Raw genomic sequence first — 26,757 nt, 5'->3', positions numbered from 1 at the left:
CCACTAAGGAAGGTTTATTTAAAACCCTAAATATCAACATTTTAAAAAATCCGAATAATATATTTTTTTCCAACAAATTTGTTAACTTAAATTTAAATTAATATTACATACGTGAGTTGTTTTTTTTTTTACTTTTATGTGTGTTTGGGTGATGGGGGCCTTTTCATTCGTAATACTGAGAATCCCGACTTCCGGAGATGCTATTATTAAGAATGATAATACTGTACCTTCATTGGCTGTCCAGAGCCACGTGAATCCAGCTTCTCCCTCCGCAACTCCAAGACGTGAATGCACTGTGAAGCGCGGGAAGAGAAGGTCTCAAATGCGGAGGCTGCAGGAGCAAAAGGTAGGTGTGGAACGTTATCACTATTTGCAGCCGAGCGCCTGGGGTAAGCCGAGCACAATGACTTCAGGCCCAATATATTCATCAAAGGTAAAATTTACGTTGTTATGTTGTTATTCGCATGACTATGGAGAGGGGTACTAATTTGTCGGCTCTCTCAGAGACACAGCACAGCCACGTTGGGCCGAATAGCTTTCTTCACTACCGTCAGAATATGCCGCTTTAATATAGAATGGGTTACGCACTTTACTGTCGGCTGCTCGTTGGTCGAGGGATATGAATCTCTCTTTGTGATTTTCACAGTGGAAATGCGAGAGGTCACAGATCAGTTTGTGTCTGTCTAAACCGATTTGCTGTCAGTCCAGGATCAATCTGTGTCTGTTTTCAAAGCGATTTGCTCTCAGTCCCGGGTCATTCTGGGCCGGTTTAAAATTAAAGAACTCTCAGTCCAAGAACATTCTATATCTGCTTCACAGGGATTTGCTTACAGTCCCGCAAATTTCTGTGTCTGTTTAAAAGGGATATGCTATTAGTCCCAGATCATTATGTGTCTGTTTGAAAGGCATGTGCTGTCTATTCCAGATTTCAAATTTCAAATTTCAAAAACTGCCTTTGGAGGGTGTAGGAATTTTAGTTTGTTTGTGAGTTTGTGTAAGAGAGAGAGGGAGAGAGTGCAAACAAATTGTGCGATCGTGCATGGCATTTCATATCATGTGTGAAAAAAGGCATTACATGGAATTTGAAGCCTTGCCGATTTGCTTGAACACTCCTTCGTGGATTATCTTACAGGAGAAGAATCTGCTGTGGGATCTTGCCATTCCACATCTGAAAAAATGTAAAAAACACAAGTTAGAAAGATACGGATTTCAGCCAGGGCTTGCATATGGGCTTTGTGACATGATGAATTTAATCACCTTATTTTCAAATTCAAATCACATCAAAACAGGACAATACAAGACATGACTGACTGACTGACTTTGTTTCTATATATATATATATATTTATAAGTATATAAGTGTGTGTGTGTGTGTGAGTGTATACTTATGTACAATGTATACCTCCCCGCTTTTTAACTTTCACAATAAATGTGCTTTTTCTGATCTGCCTGCACTGGACTCGATTGCTTTTGTCCACTTTCACAGCACAAGCAGCTGCTTTCGGATCCTGACATTGCACATCTGAAAAAGAGAAGACAGACACATGTCACTTTAAAAGATCGCCGTTGCCTCCCACATCTTCCCTTGTGGCTTGTCTTCCACCATGGGCTGACGGTGCCTGTTGTTATTTACTGCGTGCACACCCTTATCTCCAATGGTAAACATCTAGACACAGACGGCCTTCGTTCGATCAAAAAGTAAATACATGATTAAGTAATGATATATTTATTGAAATCAAATCAATTTCAATTTTTGTGAACTAAAATTCTTATCAATACATTTCTTAAAAAATTAAGTAGATAAATGTTGTTCAATTGTATTTTTTCTGGAGGGTTTTACTTCCCTCCATCCTTCCTGCCTGTCTATCACCTGGGGCTTCAATCATCTTCCCAGCCTCGCGTGGTCCTGAGCTCCACGCTCATTCACGCACAGCACAGTTGCCTTCAGCGATCAAAGAAATCCCACTTTATTATTTTAAAAGAAAACTGCTATCAGTGAAGGGTCATTCTACACCGGTGTAAAAGGGATGTGCTTGCAGTCCCGGATCATTCTGTGTCTGTTTAAACGGGATGGTTATAAGTTTCGGTTCACAATCTTTCTCTTCAAGACAGATTTTCGCATAGTCCCGGATCACTATGTATATTTTGAAAAGGAGTCTGATTTCAGTTGTGATGACCGAATTGTTAAGCGGTTGTGTTCGAAGTTCGAAGCCCAGCTAAAGTGCGCACCCAGATCGCAGCCCTTCTGTTCATTTACTTGAAATATGCTCATCTTTTCCAAAACTCACTCCTTTGTACAGCTATTGCCCCGAATTTGCTCCTAATATAAAAAAACAACAATTTTTTTCCTCATGGCAGCAGCCGCGTGGCGTAATGGATAAGGCATCTGACTTCGATTGTTACCCCGACGTTATCGGAAATTTTCAGATTTAAGTCGTGCCGCGGTAAATTATCTTGCTGCGTGAAATGTTATATTCTTTGTTGTCATTCTGCCGCAAAACCAGCCATCTCGTACAGTCAATGACCTGAAGGAAAGGACTGCTGTTTGCTTTAAGAAGGTAATGGCACATTTTCAATATCGATCCTGTTGCACGGGCAGAACAAGCGGTGAAGTAGACTTTCTTTAACGTTATTTCTGTTTGAATGCAAAATAGAAGCAAATTCAATTGCTGACGTAGCTGTTAATAGGAAACGAGGTGGCTGCGAACGACAGGCGATGGACGTCTAATCCAGTATGCTGTGCAGGTTAAACAATTGACTCCTTCGGTTACTTTTTCAATCATATTTAATGTCATGGCCAAATTCAACATTTCATGACAAGGATGCTGCACCTTGATCATGTAATGATTCAAATTAATAATATATTGATCAAAGGGAAACATAAGCAGGGCGAAGGACATGGGGATGAATTAGATAGGTCTCTGAGAGACAGCACATGCAGGATGGGCCTAATAATGAACTACCGTCAGAGTCTGAGACCTACGCTTCTCGCTTTCGGCGGCTTGTTGGTCTTGGGATAGGCTTGTTTCAAGATTTTCACAATTGAAACATCGGGAACATTCCTTCTGCATCTAACGTGACCAGTCCCCTCAGAATCATTTATCTTTCTATGAGATCGCCTCTCATCCTTCGAAACTCCAGTGTATAAATGCCGAGTTGATCCAGTCGATGTCAGTCCAGCCATCCCTGGAATCAGTCTGGTGAACCTTCGCTGCACTCCCTCAATAGCAAGCAAGTCCTTCCTCAGATTAGGAGACCAAAACTGAACACAATATTCAAGGTGAGGCCTCACCAAGGCCCTGTACAACTGCAATAAGACCTCCTTGCTCCTCTTCTCAAAACCCCTAGCTATGAAGGCCATCATACCATTTGCCTTCTTCACTGCCTGCTATATCTGCATGCCAAATTGCAATGATTAATGTACCATGACACCCATGTCTCATTGCACCTCCCCTTTTCCTAATCTGCCGCCATTCAGATAATATTCTGCGTTCATTGTTTTGTCACCAAAGTGGATAACCACCCATTTATCCACATTATACTGCATCTGCCATGCATTTGCCCACTCACCTAACCTGTCCAAATCATCCTGCAGCCTCTTAGCGTCCTCTTCACAGCGCACAACGCCAGCCAGTTTAGCTTCATCTGTAAACTTAGAAATACTACACTCAATTCTTTCATCTAAATGATTAATTTATGTAGTAAAGAGCTGGTGTTCCAGCACTGAGCCCTGCGGCACTCCAGTAGTCACTGCCTGCCATTCTGAAATGGACCAGTTTATCCGACGCTCTGGTTCCTGTCTGCCAAACTATTCTCTATCCACGACAATATGTTACCACCAATATCAATTGCTTTTATTTTGCAGACCGATCTCTTATGTGGGACATTGTCAAAAGGCTTTTAGAAGTCCAAAAACACCACATCCACTGGCTCTCCCTTGTCCACTCTACTAGTTACATCCTCAAAAAATTCCAGAAGATTGGTCAAGCATGATTCTCTTTCAAAAATCCATGCTGACTTGGTACGATCTTATCACTGCTGTCCAAATGTGCTCCTATTTCATTCTTAATAATTGATTCCAACATTTTCCCCACGATTGATGTCAGGCTAACTGGTCTATAATTATCCGTTTTCTCTCTCTCTCCCTTTTTAAAAAGTGGTGTTACATTTGCTACCCTCCAGTCCATAGAAACTGATCCAGATTCGATAGACTGTTGGAAAATAATCACCAATGCATCCATTATTTCGAGGGCCACTTCCTTAATACTCTGGGATGCAGAGTATCAGGCCCTGGGGATTTATCGGACTTTCATCCCATTAATTTCCCGAACAAAATTTCCCACCTAATAAGGATATCCTTCAGTTCCTCGTTCTCACTCGGCCCTCTGTCCCCTCGTACCTCTGGAAGGTTATTTGTGTCTTCCTTCATAAAGACTGAACCAAAGTATTTGTTCAATTGGTCTGCCATTTCTTTGTTCCCCATTATGAATTGACCTGAATCCGACTGCAAGGGACCTACGTTTGTCTTCACTAATCTTTTTCTCTTCACATATATATGGAAACTTTGGCAGTCAGTTTTTATGTTCCAGGCAAGGTTCCTCTCATACTCTATTTTCCCACTCTTAATTTAACCCTTTGGTCTCCTCTGCTGAATTCTAAATTCCTCCGAGTCCTGAGGTTTTCTGATTTTGCTCACTAATTTATATTCCTCGTCCTTGGATTTAACATTATCATTAATTTCCCGCGTTAGTCACGGTTGAGCCACCCTCCGCGTTTTATTTTTACTCCAGGCAGTGATGTTCAATTGCTGAAGTTCATCCATGTGATGTTTATATGTTTGCAATTGCCTATCCACCGTCAGCCCTTTAAGTATCATTTGCCAATCTATTCTAGCCAGTTCACGCCTCAGACCTCGAAGTTATCTTTCCTTAATTTGCTGATTTTCACTGCACGTCGAAAAAGTCAGACTTCTCGCACCTGAGATCATGAGATCTTTAAATCACACCACTGACGTTGTTAGGACACTGTAATGTCAAATAAAACTGCCGCTTTCAAGTCAGAACTTCAGCCAGTGTGCTGTGTGCAACTGTTACAGTCAATGTGATCTGCGATGTAGGATCCTCATCACTCTAAATAAATACGCCACAAATACTGCCTGCTGCATCCTGCGAATGTCTGGTTTTTCAGCCGTTTCCAGGGGAGGGCGTATAATGAGGCGTTAGGGCCTAATTTTCTATCCGGGGTGCTGGTAGAGCACTGCATGGCGATTGACACCATAATTTCAGTGAAACTAGAAGGCGGGCCGGTAAGCTTTTGCACCGCCGCAAATCATGAGCTGAATTTTCCGACCTAGTGGTAAAAGTTGGATAAAACATAGCGATTTTAGCGAGAGCTTGAGTGTGGGGTGTGTGACATGTTGAACTCCTCCCCCCTTAAGTTTCAAATACAAATCAAATCAAGACAAGTTAAGACAAGGCTGACTGACTGAATTTGTTTATGTATATACATGTGTAAATATTTATATATAAGTATTTTAGCATACATTCCCTACTTTTTAAATTTGACTACAAATGTGCTTTTTCTGATCTGCCTGCACCGGGCTCTATTACATTTGACATCTTTCACAGCACACGCAGCTGCTGTCAGATCCAGCAGAAAGGCACTCGCGACTTTAAAAGATCGCCTTTGTTGCCCACATCTTCCCTCGTGGTTTGTCTTCCACCATCGGTTTACTGTGTTTGGGTATTTACTGACTGCACCCGCTGATTTTCAATGGAATTCGTCCAGTCACTCAGCATTCGTCCAACCAAAAATATACAGATTATGAAACAATTATTTATTTATTTAAATCAAATCAAATTCAATTTTTTGCAAGAAAATTGTAAATGTATTTATTTTTTTATTATGATGAATATATATATATTTTAAATTGGCTTTTTGTCGGGGTCGGTTTACTTCCCTCCCTCCTTCCTGCCTGTCTATCACCTGTGGCTTCAACAACCGTCCCAGCCCCGCGTGGTCCAGAGCCCCACGCTCCCTCACGCACAGCCTTCAGGAATGATAGAAATCCCATTTTATTCTTTGAAAAGGGAACTGCTGTCCGTCAAGGGTCATTCTGCATCTGTGTAAGAGGGCTGTGCTTGCAGTCTCGGATCATTCGATGTCTGTTTGAACGCGATGGATGACAGTTCCCATTCATCATTTGCCCCTTTAAGACGTATTTCCTCATAATCCGGATCATCCTGTATAGTTTTAAAAGGAGTTGATTTCAGCTGCGATGACCGAATTGTTCAACTGTTACGTGTCAAGCTGCATTGACGTTGCCTGTGCCCGTGCGCATCCATATCGCAGCGCATCTATTCATTGCTCAAAATATGCAAATGTTTTCCTACATCCATTCCTTGATTTCACCCTTGTCCCAAATTAGCTCTCTATATAACCAACAACAAATTTTCGGTAACTTGCAGCGGACGCGTGGCTTAATGGTTAAGCATCTGATTTCAATTATAACTGTCGATGTTATCAAAAGATTTCAGGTTCCAGTCCTGCTGCAGTCAACTAACTCGCCTTGTCGAATTTTATATTCTTTGTTTTTTTCTGCCTCACAACCAACCATCTCGTACTGTCACTCACCTGAAGTTAAGGAAGGCTGTATGCTTTTAGAATCTAATGGCATATTTTCATCACTGTCGATCTGGTTGCACGGGCAGAACAAGCAGTGAAGTCGACTTACATGCACATTATTTCTGTTTAAATGCAAAAGTAAGGGATGGATATCTGACGTCGTTGTAAATAGGAGACGAGGTGGCCGAGAGGTTCAGGCAATGGACTTATGATCCAGTGTGCTCACACCCTCGTCGTTATTGTGTTAAATATTTGATCCCTCTGTTTTTTTTATCAATCACATTTAATCTCATGGGAAAATTCAACATTTACTGACAAGGATACTGCAGTTTTTTTATGTAATGTAATAATACATTCATCAAAGCGAAAACCTAAGCAGGACAGTGAAGATGGGGACTCATTATATCGGTCTCTGAGAGTGAGCACAGGCAGGATGGGCCGAATAGTAAACTACCGTCAGAATCTGACAGCTACGCTCCTTGTTGTCAGCGGCTCCTTGGTGTTGGGGTCTGATTCTTGTTTCTGGATGTTCATATTTGAAAGCCGAGAGATCCTGGACGAGCTTTGCCAATTTTTGTCAAAGAACCGCTTCTGAGCAGGTCGACATGTGAGAAAACAGACATATTTTTAATTAAAACGTGTAATTTCGCTCCGTTGTTCCCACAGCGTCCAAATTTCAAAAACTGCCTTTGGAGGGTGAAGGAATTTTAGTTTGTTTGTGTGTTTGTGCAAGCGAGAGATTGCGAGCAATCGTGCTGGGCGATCTTACTGTGCATTTCATTTCATGTGAGAAAAAAGGCATTATATGCAACTTAAAGCCAGACTGATTTGATTGAAATATGCATTCGAGGACTGCCTGACAGGAGAAGAGACCGCTGTGGGATTTTGCTATTCCAAATCTGAAAGAAGTCAAATTACAAAAGTTAGAAACATCGCGATTTTAGCGAGAGCTTGCGTATGGGATGTGTGACATGATGACCTCCTTCCCCCTTATTTTCAAATACAAATCAAATCAAGACAAGACAAGACATGATTGACTGACTGACCTTGTTTATATATATATATTTATATATAAATATTTATATTTATGTATATTTATAAATATTCCCTACTTTTTAACTTTCACAATAAATGTACCTATTCTGTTCTGCTGCACTGGGCTTTATTACATTTGACCTCTTTCACAGCACACGCAGCTGCTGTCAGATCCAGCAGAAAGGCGCTCGCGACTTTAAAAGAAGGCCTTTGTTGCCCACATCTTCCCTCATGGCTTGCCCTCCACCATGGGCTGACTGTGTTTGGGTATTTACTGACTGCACCCCCTGATTTCAAGTGAAATTCATGGAGTCACACAACTTTCGTTCAATCAAAAGTATATAGATTATGAAACAATTATTTAATTATATAAATCAAATCAAATTCAATTTTTTGCAATAAAATTGTAAAATTATTTATTTTCATAGTATGATAAATATATATATATTTTAAATTGGCTTTTTGTCTGGGTTGGTTTTACTTCCCTCCTTCCTTCCTGCCTGTCTATCACCTGTGGCTGCAACAACCGTCGCAGCCCCGCGTGGTCTTGAGCCCCACGCTCACTCACGCACAGCACAATTGCATTCAAGAATGATAGAAATCCCATTTTATTCTTTTAAAAGGGAACTGCTGAGGTCAAGGGTCATTCTACATCTTTGTAATCGCGATGTGCTTGCTGTTCTGGATTGTCGATGTCTGCTCAAACGGGATGGTTGTCAGTTCCGGTTCATAATTTGCCCATTTATGACGTATTTTCTCACTATCCGGATCATTCTGTATAGTTTTAAAAGGAGTGTGATTTCAGCTGCGATGACCTAATTGTTAAACTGTTATGTTTCAAGCTGCATTGACGTTGCCTGTGCCCGTGCGCATCCATATCGCAGCACATCTGTTCATTACTCGAAATATGCTCATGTTTTTTGACATCCACTCCTTGATATAACTCGTGTCCCACATTTGCTCTCAATATAAAAAACAGCAAATTTTCATCAGACAGCAGCGGCCGCGTTGGCTAATGGATAAGGCGTCTGACTTCGGTTGTAACCACGATGTTATCAGAAGATTGCAGGTTCGAGTCCTGTCTCGGTCAACATACTCGCCGCGTGAATTTTAATATTCTTTGCTTTGATTCTGCCTCAAAATCAACCATCTCGGACAGTCACTCACCTGAAGTAAAGGAAAGCTGTTTGCTTTAAGAAGCGAATGGCACATTTAATCACTGTCCATCTGGTTGCACGGGCAGAACAGGCGGTGAAGTAGACTTCCTTGCACATTATTTCTGTTCGGATGCGGAAAGTAGGGGAAGGATGGCTGACGATGCTGTGAATAGCAGACGAGGTGGCCGAGAGGTTCAGGCGATAGACTGCAAATGCAGTGTGCTCCCACCCTCGTCATTGTTGTGTTAAACATTTGACCACTCTGTTTTTTTCTCAATCAAATTTAACCTCATTGCCAAATTCACCTTTTACTGACAAGGATGCAACTCTTTGGTAATGTAATGTCTCAAATTAACAATATATTCATCAAAGGGAAAACATAAGCAAGATGATGGAGAGGTGGCCTCATTTGATATGTCTTTGAGAGTCAGCACTGGCACGATCGGCCGAATAGCATACTAGCGTTAGATTCAGCGCTACGATTCACACTGACGGCGGCTCTTTGGTCAAGGGGTATGATTCTCGCTTTGGGATTTTCATAATTGAAATGCGAGAGATCCCGGACGAGCCCTTCCAACTTTTAGTCAAAGAACCGCTTCTGAGCCGGTCGACATGTGAGAAAACTCACATATTTCAAATTAAAACGTGTGATTTCGCTGAGTTTTTCCCACAGTGTCCAAATCCTGGAGTTTTGCAGGAGCAAAGTGAAAGTCACCAAACTGAGTAAAGTTAAAGTATCTCAGATGTACTCGGCTCTGTGTCTCATTGGACAACCTGAACCCGTGTTTGGTTCCGGCCAATACTTGATCAGTCTATCTTCATTTCTGCATGCATGAGCTCAACTCCTTTGGGATAAGCATACATTTTGTTTCAATCTCCACTTCAACGTCAAACATACTCTGCCCTGAATCTGAGTGCGTCCTGTTTCTCTCGTGCCGAAAAGGTGTGAGAAGCTGCCTTGTGAATGTGTCCCTTGGCTGCTGAATTCAAACCGTACAGGAAATCAATCCGGGTTAGCCTAGCTGCCTTGTCTGATGAAAGGGCGTTCACACCCTATATTTCAGGCATGCTATAGTCTTCTCTACTCAACATTAAGTTCAACGTGTCGGATCCTAAGCACTGTCTGGTAATGGTTCAGCTGTTCCCGCTAACACCTCCTCTGGATCATCATTTGTTACTTTATTGCACGCTTACCACCCACTTTGCCTTTTCGCATTGTGCCATTTATTATGTAATCACTCCTAAGCTCCACTGTAACACAGACATTCCCTTTTGTCCTCCCTCGCCGCCTATTTTTTTCCAGGCGCTATTTTTGTTGAAAAAAATCAGTAAACTTTACATTTTTCCTAAAATATCGGAATGATCATCTGACTGAACGTGAAATCGGATTCTTCCTCCACAGAATTTGTACGACATCCTGAGTTTTACAACTTTTCTTCATTCTGTTTCCGTATCTCTGTTAAAGTGTTGTGCTGTCTGTCCGGGGTCATTCTGTGTCTCTCTAAAATGATGTGCTATCAGTCCAGGATCATTCTATTTCTCTTTAAAAGGGATGTGCTGTTTGTCCCGGATTTCAATTTTAAATTTCAAAAACTGCCTTTGGAGGGTGCAGGAACTTTAGTTTGTTTGTGTTTTTGTAAGCGAGTGAGTGCGCACAAATGTGCTGCGCGATCTTACTGTGCATTTCAATTAATGTGAGAATAAAGGCATTCCATGCAATTTGAAGCCATACTGATTTGATTGAACACGCATTCGAGAACTGCCTGACAAGAGAGGAAACTGCTGTCGGATTTTGCTATTCCACATCTGAAAGAAGGCAAATGACATAAGCTCGAAACATAGCGATTTTAGCGAGAGCTTGCGTATGGGTTGTATGACATGATGACCTCCTTCCCCGTTATTTTAAAATACAAATCATATCAAGACAAGACAAGACATGACAGACTGACTGACTTTATATACATATATAATTATTTATATATACGTATATTTATATACTTTCCCTATTTGCTAACTTTCACAATAAATGTGCTTTTTCTGTTCTGCCTGCACTGGGCTCTATTACATTTGACGTCTTCCCCAGCACACGCAGCTGCTGTTAGATCCAGCAGAAAGGCACTCGCGACTTTCAAAGATCGCCTTTGTTGCGCACATTTTCCCTCGTGGCTTGCCATCCACCATGTGCTCACTGTGTTTGGGTATTTATTGACTGCACCCCCTTATTTTCAGTGGAATTCATCCAGTCACACAGCCTTCATTCAATCAAAAATATATAGATTACAAAACAATTATTTATTTATTTAAATCAATTAAAATTCAATTTTTACAACAAAATTGTAATTTTTTTATTTTCTTATTATGATAAATATATATATATTTTAAATTGGCTTTTTGTCTGTGTTGGTTTTACTTCCCTCCCTCATTCCTGCCTGTCAATCACCTATGGCTGCAACAACCGTCCCAGCCCCGCGTGGTGTTGAGCCCCACGCTCACTCACGCATAGCACAATTGCCTTCAAGAATGATAGAAATCCCATTTTATACTTTTAAAAGGGAACTGCTGTCAGTCAAGGGTCATTCTCCATCTTTGTCAGAGGGATGTGCTTGCTGTTCAGGATCATTCGGTGTCTTTTTAAACGGGATGGTTGTCATTTCCGGTACATAATTTGCACCTTTATGACGTATTTTCTCATAATCCGGATCATCATGTACAGTTTTAAAAGGAGTGTGATTTCAGCTGCGATGACCGAATTGTTAAGCTGTTGTGTTTCAAGCTACATTGACGTTGCCTGTGCCCGTGCGCATCCATATCGCATCGCATCTATTCATTACTCGAAATATGCTCATGTTTTAGTACATCCATTCCTTGAAATAACGCTTATCCTGCATTTGCTCTCAATATAAAACACAACAAATGTTGAGCCAATCGCAGCGGCCGCGTGGCCGAATGGGCAAGGCGTCTGACTTCGATTATAACTAAGATGTTATCAGAAGATTACAAGCTCGAGACCTATCGCAGTCAACTAACTCGCAGAGTGAAATTTTATATTCTTTGATTTGATTCTGCCTCAAAATCAACTATCTCGTGCAGTCACTCACCTGAAGTAAAAAGGCTGTTTGCTTTAAGAATCTTGTGGCATTTTTTCATTACTGTCGATCTGGTTGCACGGGCAGAACAGGCGGTGAAGTAGATTTCCTTGCAAAATATTTCTGTTTCGATGCAAAAATTAGGGCATGGATGTCTGACGTTGCTGTAAATAGGAGACGAGAAGTTCGAAAGGTTCAGGCGATGGACTGCTGATCCAGTATGCTCCCAACCTCGTCGTTATTGTGTTAAAAATTTGATCCCTCTGTTTTTTTTGACAATCACATTTAAACTCATTGCCAAATTCACTTTTTACTGACAAGGATGCAGCTCTTTGGTAATGTAATGTCTCAAATAAATAATATATTCATCAAAGAGAAAACATTAGCAAGTCTATGGATAGGGCGACTCAAGAGAAAGGTCTCTGAGATTCAGCACAGGCACGATGGGCTGAATATTAAACTACCGTCAGGATCTGAGAGCTACGCTCCTCGTAGTCGGCGGCTCGTTGGTCTAGGGTTATGATTCTCGCTTTGGGATTTTCAAAATTGAAATGAGAGAGATCCCGGACGATCCCTGCCAACTTTTAGTCAATGAACCGCTTCTGAGCCGATCGACATGTGAGAAAACGGAGATATTTCAAATTAAAACGTGTGATTTCGCTCCGTTGTTCCCACAGAGTCCAAATCCTGGAGTTTCCCAGAAGCAAAGGGAAACTCACCGAACTGAGTAAAGTTCATGTATCTCAGATGTACTCCGCTCTGTCTCTCATTGGACAACCTAAACCGATGTTTGGTTCTGGCCAATACTTGATCAGAATATCTTCATTTCTACATGCATGAGCTCACCTCGATTGGGAGAAGCATACATTCGGCGTCAATCTCCACTTCAACGTGAAACATACTCTGCCCTGAACATCAGTGCGGCCTGTTTCTCTCGTGCCGAAAAGATGTGAGAAGCAGGCTTTTGAATTAGTCCCTTGGCTGCCGAATTCAACCCGTACAGGAAATCAATCAGGGATGGCCAAACTGCCTGGTCTGATTAAAAGGGGTTCACACACTATATTTCAGGCATGTTATAGTCTTCTGGCCTCAAAATTAGGTCCAGCTTATCGGATCATAAGCACCGCTCCCATTGTCTGGTAATGGTTCTGCTGTTCCCATTAACACCTCCTCTAGACCATGCTTTGTTACTTTATTGCCCGCTTACCACCCACTTTGCCTTTTTGCATTGTGCCATTTATTATTCAATCATTCCTCCGCTCCACTGTATCACAGACATTTCATTTTGTCCTTCCTCGCTGCCTATTTTTTTCCAGGCGCTATTTTTGTTGAAAAAATCTGTAAACTTTACATTTTTCCTAAAATATCGGAATGATCATCTGACTGAACGTGAACCCGGGATCTTCATCCACAGAATTTGCACGACCTGCTGAGTTTTACAAGAATTCTCTGTTTTTGTTCATTCTGTTTCCGTATTCCTTTTAAGGTGATGTGCTGATGGTCGGGGTCATTCTCTGTCTCTATAAAATGGTGTGCGATCAGTCCCGGTTCGTTCTGTGTCTGTTTAAAAGGGATGTGCTGTCTGTCCCGGATTTCAAATTTCAAATTTCAAAAACTGCCTTTGGAGGGTGCAGGAATGTTAGTTTGCTTGTGTGTTTGTGTGAGCGAGAGAGTGTGTGCAATCGTGCTGTGCGATCTTACTGTGCATTTGATGTGACGTGAGAAAAAAGGCACCACATGCAACTTGAAGCCATTCTGATTTGATTGAACACGCATTCGAGGACTGCCGGACAGGAGAAGAATCTGCTGTGGGATTTCACTATTTCACATCTGGAAGAAGGCAACTGACATAAGTTAGAAACATAGCGATTTTAGCGAGAGCTTGCGTATGGGCTGTGTGACATGATGATCACCTTCCCCCTTATTTTCAAATACAAATCAAATCAAGACAAGACAAGACATGACTGACTGACTGACTTTGTTTATATATATATGTATAAAAATATTTATATGTATGTATATTTATATACATTCCATACTTTTTAACTTTCACAATAAATGTTCTTTTTCCGTTCTGCCTGCACTGGGCTCTATTACATTTGACCTCTTTCACAGCACACGCAGCTGCTGTCAGATCCAGCAGAAAGGCACTCGCGATTTTAAAAGATCACCTTTGTTGCCCACATCTTCCATCGTGGCTTGTGTTCCACTATGGGGTTACTGTGTTTGGCTATTTACTGACGGCACCCCCTGATTTCCAGTGGAATTCATCCAATCTCACAGCCTTCGTTGAATCAAAAATATATAGATTATGAAACAATTATTTATTCATTTCAATCAAATCAAATTCACTTTTTTCCAATAAAATTTTGAAATTATTTATTTTCTTATTATGATAAATATATATATCTATTAAATTGTCTTTTTGTCTGGGTTGGTTTTACTTCCCTCCCTCCTTCCTGATGGGCTGAATAGTAAACTACCGTCAGAATCTGAGAGCAACGCTGCTCATTGTTGGCGGCTCGTTGGTCGAGGCGTATGACTCTCGCTTTGGGATTTTCACAATTGAAATGCGAAAGGACCGGGTTCAAATCCCGGACGAGCCCTGTTAACTTTTAGTCAAAAAACCGCTTCTGAGCAGGTCGACATGGGAGAAAACGTACATATTTGAAATTAAAACTTGTGATTTCGCTCCGTTGTTCCCACAGCGTCCGAATCCTGAAGTTTCCCAGGAGCAAAGTGAAACTCACCGAACTGAGTAAAGTTAAAGTATCTCAAATGGACAAGGCTCTTTCTCTGATTGGACAACCTAAACCCGTGTTTGGTTCCGGCCAATACTTGATCAGTATATCTTCATTTCTCCATGTATGAGTTCACCTCCATTGGGATAAGCATACATTCGGCGTCCATCCCCACTTCAACGTGAAACATACTCTGCCCTGAATATGAGGGCGTCCCGTTTCTCTCATGCCGAAAGGATGTGAGAAGCTGGCTTTTGAATTTTTCCCTTGGCTGCCGAATTCAAACCGTACAGGAAATCAATCCGGGGTGGCCAAGCTGCCTGGTCTGATTAAAAGGCGTTCACACCCTATATTTCAGGCATAGTTATAGTCTTCTGGCCTCAACTTTAGGTTCAGCGTATCGGATCATAAGCACCGCTCCCATTGTCTGGTAATGGTTCTGCTGTTCCCACTAACAATTCCTCTGCTCCATCCTTGGTTACTGTATTGCCCGTTAACCACCCACTTTGCCTTTTCGCATTGTGCCAATCATTGTTCAATCACTCCTACGCTCCACTGTATCACAGACATTCCCTTTTGTCCTTCCTCGCTGCCTATGTTTTTCCAGGCACTATTTTTGTTGAAAAAATCTGTAAACTTTACATTTTTGCTAAAATATTGGAATGATCATCTGACTGAACCTGCACCCGGGATCTTCATCCACAGAATCTGCACGAATTAGTGAGTTTTACAGAATTCTCTGTTTTTGTTCATTCTGTTTCCGTATCCCTTTTCAGGTGATGTGCTGATCGTCGGGGTCATTCTCTGTCTCTCTAACATGGAATGCTATCAGTCTCGGATCATTCTGTGTCTGTTTGAAAGGGATTCTGCTGACTCTCCCGGATTTCAATTTCAAATTTCAAAAACAGCCTTTGGAGAGTGCAGGAATTTTAGTTTGTTTGTGTGTTTGTGTAAGTGAGAGAGTGCGTGCAAACGTGCTGCGCGATCTTAATGTGCATTTCATGTCATGTGAGAAACAAGGCATCACATGTAACTTGATACCATACTGATTTGATTGAACACGCATTCCAGAAGAAACTGCTGTGGGATTTTGCTATTCCACATCTGAAAGAAGGCAAATGACATAAGTTAGAAACATCGCGATATTAGCGAGAGCTTGCGTGTGGGCTTTGTGACATGATGACCTCCTTCCGCCTTATTTTCAAATACAAATCAAATCAAGACAAGACACGACATGACTCACTGATTGATTTGTTTATATATATATATATTTATAAACATTCCCTATTTTTTAACTTTCACAATAAATGTGCTTTTTCTGTTCTGCCTGCACTGGGCTCTATTACATTTGACCTCTTTCACAACAAACGCAGCTGCTATCAGATACAGCAGAAAGGCACTCGCGACTTTAAAAGATCGCCTTTGTTGCCCACATTTTCCATCGTGGCTTGTCTTCCACCATCGGTTTACTGTGCTTGGGTATTTACTGACTGCACCACCTGATTTCCAGTGGAGTTCATCCAGTCACACAGCCTTCGTTCAATCAAAAATATATAGATTATGAAACAATTATTTATTTATTTAAATCAAATCAAATTCACTTTTTTGCAATAAAATTTTGAAATTATTTATTTTCTTATTATGATAAATATATATATCTATTAAATTTTCTTTTTGTCTGGGTTGGTTTTACTTCCCTCCCTCCTTCCTGCCTGTCTATCACCTGTGGAATCAACAACCGTCCCAGCCCCGCGTGGTTCTGAGCCCCACGCTCACTCAGGCACAGCACAATTGCCTTCAAGAATGACAGAATTCCCATTTTATTCTTTTAATAGTGAACTGCTGTCAGTCAAGGGTCATCCCTTTGTAATAGGGATGTGCTTGCTGTTCAGGATCATTCGATGTCTGCTTAAACTGGATGGTTGTCAGTTCTGGTTCAAAATTTGCCCCTTTATGACGTATTTTCTCATTGTCCGGATCATTCTGTATAGTTTTAAAAGGAGTGAGCTTTCAGCTGCGATGACCTAATTGTTAAACTGTTGTCTTTCAAGCTACATTGACGTTGCCTGTGTCCGTGCGCATCCATATCGCAGCGCATCTATTCATTACACAAAATATGCCCATGTTTTCCTACATCAACTCCTTGATATAACACTTGTCCCAAATTTGCTCTCAATTTAAAAAACAACAAATGTTGTGCCGATGGCAGCGGCCACCTGGCCTAATGGATAAGGCGTCTGACTACGGTTGTAACCAAGATGTTATCAGAAGATTGCAGGTTTGAGTTCTACCGCGGTCAACTAACTCGCAGCGTGAAATTTTATATTCTTTGTCTTGATTCTGCCTCAAAACCAACCATCTCGTACAGTCACTCACCTGAAGTAAAGGAAGGCTGGTTGCTTTAAGAAGCTTATGGCACATTTTCATCACTTTAGATCTGGTTGCACGGGCAAAATAGGCGGTGAAATACACTTCCTTGGACATTATTTCTGTTTGGATGCAAAAAGTAGGGGATGGATGTCTGACGTTGCTGTAAATAGGAGACGAGGTGGCCGAGAGGTTCAGGCAATGGACTGCTGTTCCAGTCTTCTCCCACCCTCGTCGTTATTGTGTTAAACATTTGAGCCCTCTGTTGTTTTTGTCAATCACAATTTACCTCATTGCCAAATTCACTTTTTACTGACAAGAATGCAGCTCTTTGGTAATGTAATGTCTCAAATTAATAATATATTCATCAAAGGAAAAACATTAGCAGGACTCTGGAGAGGGGGACTCATTAGATCGGTCTTGAGAGTCAGCACAGGCACTTGGAACACAACAGCTTAACAATTCGGTCATCACAACTGAAATCGCGCTCCCTTTAAAAATACACAGGATGATCCGGAAGTGTAAAGAAACCGGTTTTGAAGGGACAGATTTTGAACCGGAACTGACATCCTTCCATTTTAAACAGACACAGCATTCCAGGTGTGGAAGCAGTAACATGACATTTGGAAAAGCATAATTTGGTCAGGCAGAGACAGCATGGATTTATGAAGGGGAAATCATGTTGGACAAATGTGCTGGAATTCTTTGAGAATGTAAAGAACAAGGTGGGAAAAGACGGAACCAGTGGCTGTGGTATATTTGCACTTCCATAAGGTGCCACATAAAAGGTTACTGCACAAGAAAAAAGCTCACGGGGTTGTGGGTATTATATTAGCATGGCTAGAGGATTGGCTAACTAACAGAGAACAGATAGTCGGGATACATGGTTCATTCGCTGGTTGGCAACCATTAACCTGTGTGGTGCCGCAGAGATGAGTGCTCGGACCCCAACTATTTCCTATCTATATTAACGACAGGGAAGAATGGCCTGAGTGTAACGTATCCAAGTTTGCTGACGATGTAAAGATGGGAGGAAAAGCAATGTGTGAGGAGGACACAAAAAATCAGCAAAAGGACAAAGGCAGGCTAAGTGATTGGGCAAAAATTTGGCAGATAGAGTATAATGTTTGAAAGTGTGAGATCATACACTTTTGCAGAAAATTTTAAGTGCAAGTTATTGTTTAAATGCGGAAATATTGCAAAGTGATGCAGTACAGCGGGAACTGAGAGTACTTGCATGAAACACAAAAGGATAGTATGCAGGTACAGCAACTGATCAGGATGGCCAATGGAATCTTGGCCTTTATTGCAAAGGGGATGGAGTATAAAAGCAGAAATTCTTGCTCCAGCTATACAAGTGATTGGTGAGGGCACACCAGGAATATTGCATGCAGTTTTGGTTTCCATATTAACGAAAGGATGTACTTACTTTGGAGGCAGTTCAGAGAAACTTCACTGGTTTGATTCCGCGGATGAGGGGGTTGACGTATGAGGAAAGGTTCAGCTGGCTGGGCCTCTACTCCTTTGAATTCAGAAAAATGAGAAGTGATCTTTTTGAAAAGTATAAGATTATGAGGGGGCTTGACAAAGTGAATGCAGAGAGGATCTTTACACTGATGGGAGAGACTAGAACTAGAAAGCATGATCGTAGAATAAGGGGCGGCCCATTTAAAACAGAGATGAGCACTGTTCGGATTTTAATCCAGCCTCTCCCTTTAAAATGAAGGGAACACAAAATTATGAGAAATTGCCGAAACCCAGAATTGAACCATGGACTTTGAAATCAAAAGGTCTCCAAAAGAGCTATTTCCACTCGACAGCAACCGTACGAAAACTTTCTCACACATTTCTGAAAGAAAACCTAACCCCTGGATGAATTGCACTGCCCACTCAATCCTCACTTCGGGGCAATTTGTCCCAAACAAATCTCGGAGCTCAGGTTGTGTTACTCTAAAGTATAATGAGAATGAAAATCTCTATTCTCAGGTTAAGTTATCGCTGCCTATGGCGCAGGCACTCTCTGATTACAATCTTGTACACGATGCTAAGTTCACAATGATGCATATGTCCACACTGGCAAGGAATTGCCTGATAGCCGTGCTGTGATGAGCGAGGTTTGTTAAGGTGATCCAGCACCAGAACGTACATAGAAGACGAATGATAATTGCGACTGTTCTCACACTGCAGTTAAATGTTGGCAAAACTTACAGTGTCAATCAGCAATGTTGAGAGAGGTCGATTTGTTTACTGTTGAACTTAAAACAATAGTGGGGGAAGTATGTTGTATGGCTGCAACGAATGATGCGCTGCTGATTTTAGTGGCAGCAGCAGTGTGGTGTGCTGCAAGTTTGTTCAGGAGCGACCACAGTGCGGCTAGGCATCCACTGAAATCTATTTCATTCTGTCCTTTTCTCTGGATTTTTCACTCTTGGAGCAGGTAAACATTTGATTTGGTTTGCCAGTATCGGGGACAGAGCTGTTCTGTCTGTCTATTCCTGCTTATGACCATTTACGGGACCAGGCCGCTGCTTCAACTTTTAGCAGCATCCCAGCAACACAAATAATCAGGTATGCCTCTCCGCCCCAGCGGCAAACAAGAAATGGATGTTATTCCAAATAATTCCCAACCCTTGGGATTCTGTGTGGATTTGTTTCTTTTGAAAGATTGGATTTTAAATGTTAGGAAGAACCGAAAAAATTATGAGAAATATTTGAACGCGTAACGGGATATGGGCGTTATTAGTACCAACTGAGCCAGCCAGCCACAAAGTGTGTTGAAGGTCGGTGCCAGCCCTGCCTGAGGGGATTGTGTTTCCGGCTCACACTGGGTGACCAATTATTGCAAAAACATTGAACACATGAAATCGCTTAAACATTGTTCACTGTTCATATATAAAACTGGGCAGGGTGTAAATAAGAAGTAACAGAAAAACAGCGCATGATCCCAACAATTCATTGTAGCAATTATTATCATGCAAGCGCTGAGCAGCCCATCTCTCAAACACTGTACAGATATAAAACCAGTTTCTCCCATAAAATGAAGGGAACACAAAATAACCAGCAATTGCCGAAACCCGGGACGTTTAAATCTGCAGTCTAACGCTGTCCCAATTGAGCTTTGCGGCCCGACAGCAAATGAAGGAAAATTTTCTCACAGCTTTTTGAAGGAAAAGCTAACCCCGGGAGGAATTGCCCCGCCCACTCAGTCCTCATTTCGGGGCAATGATTCCAAACACATCTCGGAGTTCAGGTTGTGTCAATGTAATATATAATGATAATGAACATCTTAATGCTCAGAATACGTTATCAGTGCCCATTGGCCAGGCATAATCTGATTCCCATCTTGCACACGTTGCTAAGTTTAAAATGTTGAATTTTCCACACTGGCAGTGCTTTGACTGATAGCCGTGCTGTGATAAGCAAGGGTGATATGTTGCAAAAAGGTACATTGAAGACTAATGATGGACATGACTGGCAACATTTACAGTGTCAATTAGCAATTCTAGTTTCAGTTGTTGAGAGAGGTCTAGTCATTGACTGCTGACTTTAAAATAGCAGGCACAGAAGTGTATGTTGTATAACTGCAACAAATGATGCGCTGCTGATGGTTGGAGCAGCAGCAGTGTGTTGAGCTGTAAATTTGTTCAGGAGTACCACTGTAAAGAGACGAAAATACACTGTTCTCTGACCGGAAATAAAAGGCAGGCTGCAGCGGTGAAAGCACCAAATCCTTACCACCAGTCCACCTGGGAAGCTACTTCAAATATCTTTGCCAGCAAACAGTCTGCTATGTATGTACGCCTACAATGTTTGATGTAATGTTATGATGTACTGTAACACTGAATGTACCTTCACCCTGTACACACATTACCTCTACACCAGAGGCTGCTGCTGCTGGAGACCTAAGGGTCACCTGCACACTGCAGGTAACACTGTATAAGAGGGAGATCACCTCTTGGTGTCATCACTCTAGGTGCTGCAATAAAGAACTACAGTCTTCACATTAAGTATCATACCCCTGCATCGTGGAGTCATTAACATAATACCTACCTGCACAATAACTGGCGACGAGGTCATGAACTACACGCACATCATTTCGAATTTCATCAACTGTCAACTATTCACCGATGGGGAAGATATGGACACCTTCATGGAAAGGTTAGAACACTTCTTCATAGCCAACGACCTGCATGGGGACACCCGGCTACAGTGCCGCACAAGCGCAGGGCCGTCCTGCATGGTAGTTGTGGGCCCACTATCCATGGCCTTGTCAGGGACTTGCTAGCCCCAGCGAAGACAACAACCAAGAGCTATGGGGAACTTGTCACCTTAATACAGCAGTAAATAAAACCCAAAAACAGCATCCTCACAGCAGGGCACCGGTTCTACACTCACTGGTGACCTTAAGGCCAAGAAATTGCTAAGTATGCTGCAGATTTAAGAAGATCACCATGTGATTTTGGCGACCACCTTAACGAAGCACTAAAGGACATATTTGTTATCGGAATCGGCCACAAGGCCTCCTCCACACACTGCTCTCTGCGGATATCACAGTCACCCAGTAGAATGCAATTAAATTGAGCCGGGCCTACGTGATTTCATTTGGCGACTCCAAGCGAATAATGACCCACACCCAGAACTCTAACCTAACGAATGCAGTGAACTGAATGGCTACTTCTAAAGGCAGAAATGCTGCCCTGAATCCCACAACCCTGAGTCCACCACGTGGGGCAAATCGGCCAGCCCCATGCTGGCGCTGTGGAGGAATCCACTGGTCCCAGCAGTGCTGCTACAAAGACTTTAGATGCAAAAGCTGCAATGCGAAAGGGCACCTTCAGAGAATGTACAGAAAAATCTTTACTCAGCACGTCGCTGAAGAATTGTCTGATCAACTGGGCTCTGACAGAGATGAAGTCGAAGCTGCTCAACCCCTAATGTAACGTTGAATTGTGATGCCGGAGTCACTGATGAGAAAATATAATGAATGATTCTGTAAGTGATGTTGAGAACAAGTTTGTAACGCTTAATGATGATGAAATAAATTTAAAAATGACAAATACAACCATGTATGGAGAGACCAAGATACAAGAAATTGATGTAAATGCTGTAAGTGACAATGTAAAGAGAGAAAGCAGTGTAGATTGGACTATGTATGACAGGAGCCAATATGTCATGTATACAAGAAGTATACTGTGAAAGGAGACTGGGTTCAACAGGGACAATGTTTATGCCAGAGGAATCCCCCAGTGGGAGACCCCCTGGTCCAGCGGGCTACCTGACCATGTTGCCTGGACCTTTGGGACGAATGTGATGCCCCATGAAGGGCATACACACACACAGTGTGTACAGACCCACTGCAAGGACAGGGACAGCGGTCAATGGGCAGCACAGCCACCAATACTGGCAACGTGCCCCAGATCGGCCATACACCCCCGGTCACCAGGGCCAACACCAGGAGCGAGAGGCCAGGACCCTCCAGCGTTCCTGCCGAACGCTGGAATGAGCAGACTTTCATCACAAACGGAGGACAAGAAACCCACACAGCCATGTAGCCCTGCCCACCACCATCGTCATCCATCATCATTGGCAGTCCCTCTTATTCAGGATGACTTGCTTCCAAGTCAAAAATTTCACAGGTGTTTCAATGAAGCACCTAAAATTCCAGGTCCGAACTAAACCTTGAAATTTGGACGATGCCTGTGCGTGGATTTATTTTTTAACGTGCGGTGGCCGTTGCTAGGGCTTGACAGAGGGAGGTCTTGGTCCAGTGGCAAGGATTAACCAAGACGACTGGAGACCAGTTCTGCTGCACAAATCGCAGTGTGGGCTGATCCGTGCTGCCCCTGGGCCTGCGCCTCTTCTGGGCCCCGAACTCGCGCCACTCCTGGGCCCCGATCATATCCCTCTGCAATCTCTCGCCAATCCTTCGCCGCGACATTGCCGCTCCTGCAGTAACTGCCCAAGCTCCAATCACCGACCTGGACATTGGTGACGTCACTCTGCACTATCGTTGCTCTCCTGCTCCAGAACGTGCTGCTCCCAGGAGTGGTATGCCGCCACACTGCACCTTGCGCTCCCCGGCCTGGTCCGCTGGTGCTCACAGGCCGGGGGCCGCTCAGCCTACTGGCCCAGGCATCCACACTGCTCCTTCGGCTCCCCAGCCTGCTCCGCTGGTGCTCGCAGGCCGGGGGCCGCTCAGCCTACTAGGCCAAGCCTCTACACTTCTCCTACCACTCCCCGGCCTGGTCCGCTTGTGCTCGCAGACCGGGGGCCGCTCAGCCTACTGGGCCAGTCCGCCACACTGTTACTTCCGCTCCCTGGCCTTCTCCGATGGTGCTCTCAGGCCAGGGGCCGCTCAGCCTACTGGGCCAGGCCGCCACACTGCTCCTTCCGCTCCCCGGCCTGCTCCGAATGTACTCGCAGGCTGCGGGCCACTCAGCCTGCATTAATGCATTACAGTCCGCACAACATGCACCCTCGCTGCTTATCCCTGCCCACCTCCACACACTTACCCACTCTACAGAGTATGTACCCTACCCACTGCTGCACTGGCACCCCCACTGAGGGATCCCAATAAAGTGACACCCAAATGGTCTGTGCGTGAGAGGGGAAATGAATGAGGCCAGCTTCATGCACAGGATTCACACCTGGCACCAACACAGCCCTCACCAAAAGCTCCCACAGCCCACAACTGATCACATCACCACCTTCACCCTGCACAGACCTTACCTGTACACCAGAGGGTGCTGCTGCTGGAGACCTAAGGTTCACCTGCACTCTGCAGGTAAAACTGTATAAAAGGGAGATCACCTCTTAGTGTCCTCTCCCCAGGAGCTGCAATAAAGGATCACAGTCTTCACAGTTTAAGTGCCAGACCACTGCCTCGTGAAGTCATTAAAAGAGTGCCTACATACAATACAGACCAACACAGTCTTTCCTCCTTGCTCCTTCGAAATTTACATCACATTCGTGCAACTTAAAACTGTTTGTAGCAAATGGTATTTTTTTTGAGACATAGATGACCTGGAAGAGGGGAAAGAGTGTCAAGTAATAAAATTTGCAGATGACACAAAGATTAGTGGGAAAGAGGGTTGTGCAGAGGACACAGAGAGGCTGCAAAGATATTTCGATAGGTTAAACGAATGCGCTAAGGTTTGGCAGATGGAGTACAATGTCGGAAAATGTGAGGTCATCCACCTTGGATAAAAAACAGTAAAAGGGAATATTATTTGAATGGGGAGAAATTACAACATGCTGCGATGCAGAGGGACCTGGGCGTCCTTGTGCATGAATCCCAAAAAGTAAGTTTGCAGATGCAGCAGGTAAACAGGAAGGCGAATGGAATGTTGGCCTTCATTGCGAGAGGGATGGAGTACAAAAGCAGGTAGGTCCTGCTGCAACTGTACAGAGTATTGGTGAGGCCGCACCTGGAGTACTGCGTGCAGTTTTGGTCACCTTACTTAAGGAAGGATATACTAGCTTTGGAGTGGGTACAGAGACGATTCACTCGGCTGATTCCGGAGATGAGAGGGTTACCTTATGATGATAGATTGAGCAAACTGGTCTTTACTCGTTGGAGTTCAGAAGGATGAGGGGTGATCTTATAGAAACATTGAAAATAATGAAAGGGATAGACAAGATCGAGGCAGAGAGGTTGTTTCCACTCGTCGGGGAGACTAGAACGAGGGGGCACAGCCTAGGGGGAGCAAATTTAAAACCGAGTTGAGCAGGAATTTCTTCTCCCAGAGGGTTGTGAATCTCAGCCCAAGGAACAGTTGAGGCTAGCTCATTGAATGTCGTCAAATCACAGATAGATAGATTTTTAACCCATAAGGGAATTATCGGTTACGGGGAGCGGGAGGCTAATTGGAGCTCAGTCCACGGCCAGATCAGCCATGATCTTGTTGAATGGCGGAGCAGGTTCGAGCGGCTAGATGGCTTACTCCTGTTCCGAATTCTTATGTTCTGATATTCTTATGAAAGACATGCCCGCACAACCACAGTATTAAGTGTGGGTAGGCATCCACTTAAATCTATTTCTCCCTGTCCTTTTCTCTGGTTTGTTCACTATCGGTGCCGTGTGAACATTTCATTTGAAGTATTTGTCCTGAACTGAAGCCATTTGCCCATCTCTGAGCGTTCTGTCTAACCGTTCCTGCTTTTGACCATTAACGGCAACAGGCCGCTAGTTCATCGTTTGTCAGCGGACCAAGAAATAGAAATAAACAGAAAGATGTGCCTCTTCGCCTCAGCGGCAAAGAAGCAATTGAAGTTATTCCAAATAATTCGCAACCCTTGGAATTCTGTATGAATTTGTTTCATTATAAATATTGGATGAAATGTTATGAAAAACCGAACAGGGACCAAACCCGCTACCTTGGCGCTAATAGCCCCATGTTCAAACCAACTGAGCTAACCGGTCACACCTTGCAACGAATGTGTTTCCCGGTACACACTGGGTGATAGAGATTTACTGCACAAACATTGAACACATCACATCGCCGACACATTGTTCACTGTTCATATACAAAACTGGGCAGAGTGTAAATAGAAAGTAACAGAAAAAGAGCGCTGAATCTAAAAGAATTCGTTTTGAAAATTATCACACAACCGCTGAACAGCCTGTCACTCAAGTATTGTCCACATATAAAACCAGCCTCTCCCCTTAAATTTGAAGAGAACACAAAATAACGAGAAATTGCCGAAACCCAAGATTTGGGTCCTTTAGATCTTCAGCCTAACGCTCTCGCAACTGAGATTTTTCGGCCCGAAAGCAAATGAAGCAAAACTTTCTTACACTTTTTTGAAACAAAACCGAACCCCGGGAGGAATTGGCCAGCCTACTCACTTGGGGGCAATTGGTCCCAAACCGATCTCGGAGCTCTGGTTGTGTTAATGTAACGTCTAATTAAAATGGAAATCTTAACGTTCAGATTAAGTTATCATTGTCCACGGCCCAGTCACTCTCTGATGCCAGTCTTGCACACCTTGCTAAGTTCAAAATGTGTATTTTTCCACACTGGCAATGAATTGACTGATCGCCGTGCTGTGAGCAGCTAGATCTGTTAGGGTGATGCCGCGCCAGAACGTACATGGAAGCCTAATGATAATTGTGATTGTTCTCACACTGCAGTTAAATTTTGGCAAAACTTACAGTGTCAATCAGTAATTCTAGTTCCATATGTTGATTTAATGTTCTGCTGAAGTGTTTATAAAGATGCAAAGCTCACCAGGCTACATCTCACAGTGTTGAAGGCACAATGAAATATGCTGTTGTGTTTATTCAAATTTCAGAGTATAACATTTTCGTAAAATTCCCCGTTCTTTTGAAGGCACTGATGGGTTGTGAAAGGGAGATGGGCCGAAGTCGCACTGAGCCGCACTGAATTCGAGCCAAGGTGAAATTATAACAGGTTCAGTTCTTAGCAGTGAGATGGTGAAGAGAGATAAGAGTCGTGAAACAAGGAGAGAGTTAACGATACTGATGTTGAATCTCTTTGAGATCAAACACTCCATGAAGTTTCTGCTGGGGAATTCAGATCTAGGAAATCGTCTGTGAAACTTAAACATAGACATATTGAGCCAACGTGCAAAACAGGAAGGGCCAGGACAAATGAATATCTTAATGTTCAGGATAAGCCCATGGCACAGGCATTCTCTGATTACAGTGTTGCACAAGTTACTAAGATTACAATGTTGAATGTTTCCACACTGGCAATGCATTGATTAATAGCCGTGCTGTGATAAG

At 43.0% G+C, this 26,757-nt stretch overlaps 1 pseudogene; it reads right to left on the bottom strand.

Annotated features, from left to right (window-relative positions):
- Positions 1–26,757, bottom strand: part of LOC139248237 (zinc finger protein 436-like) — a 75,172-nt pseudogene that overhangs the window by 12,061 nt on the left and 36,354 nt on the right.

Source organism: Pristiophorus japonicus, unplaced genomic scaffold (assembly GCF_044704955.1).
Source record: "Pristiophorus japonicus isolate sPriJap1 unplaced genomic scaffold, sPriJap1.hap1 HAP1_SCAFFOLD_29, whole genome shotgun sequence".
In the NCBI taxonomy this organism is placed as follows: domain Eukaryota; kingdom Metazoa; phylum Chordata; class Chondrichthyes; family Pristiophoridae; genus Pristiophorus; species Pristiophorus japonicus.
Note: the sequence above shows the minus strand (reverse complement) of the source record. Positions and strands in the feature narration are given on the sequence as shown.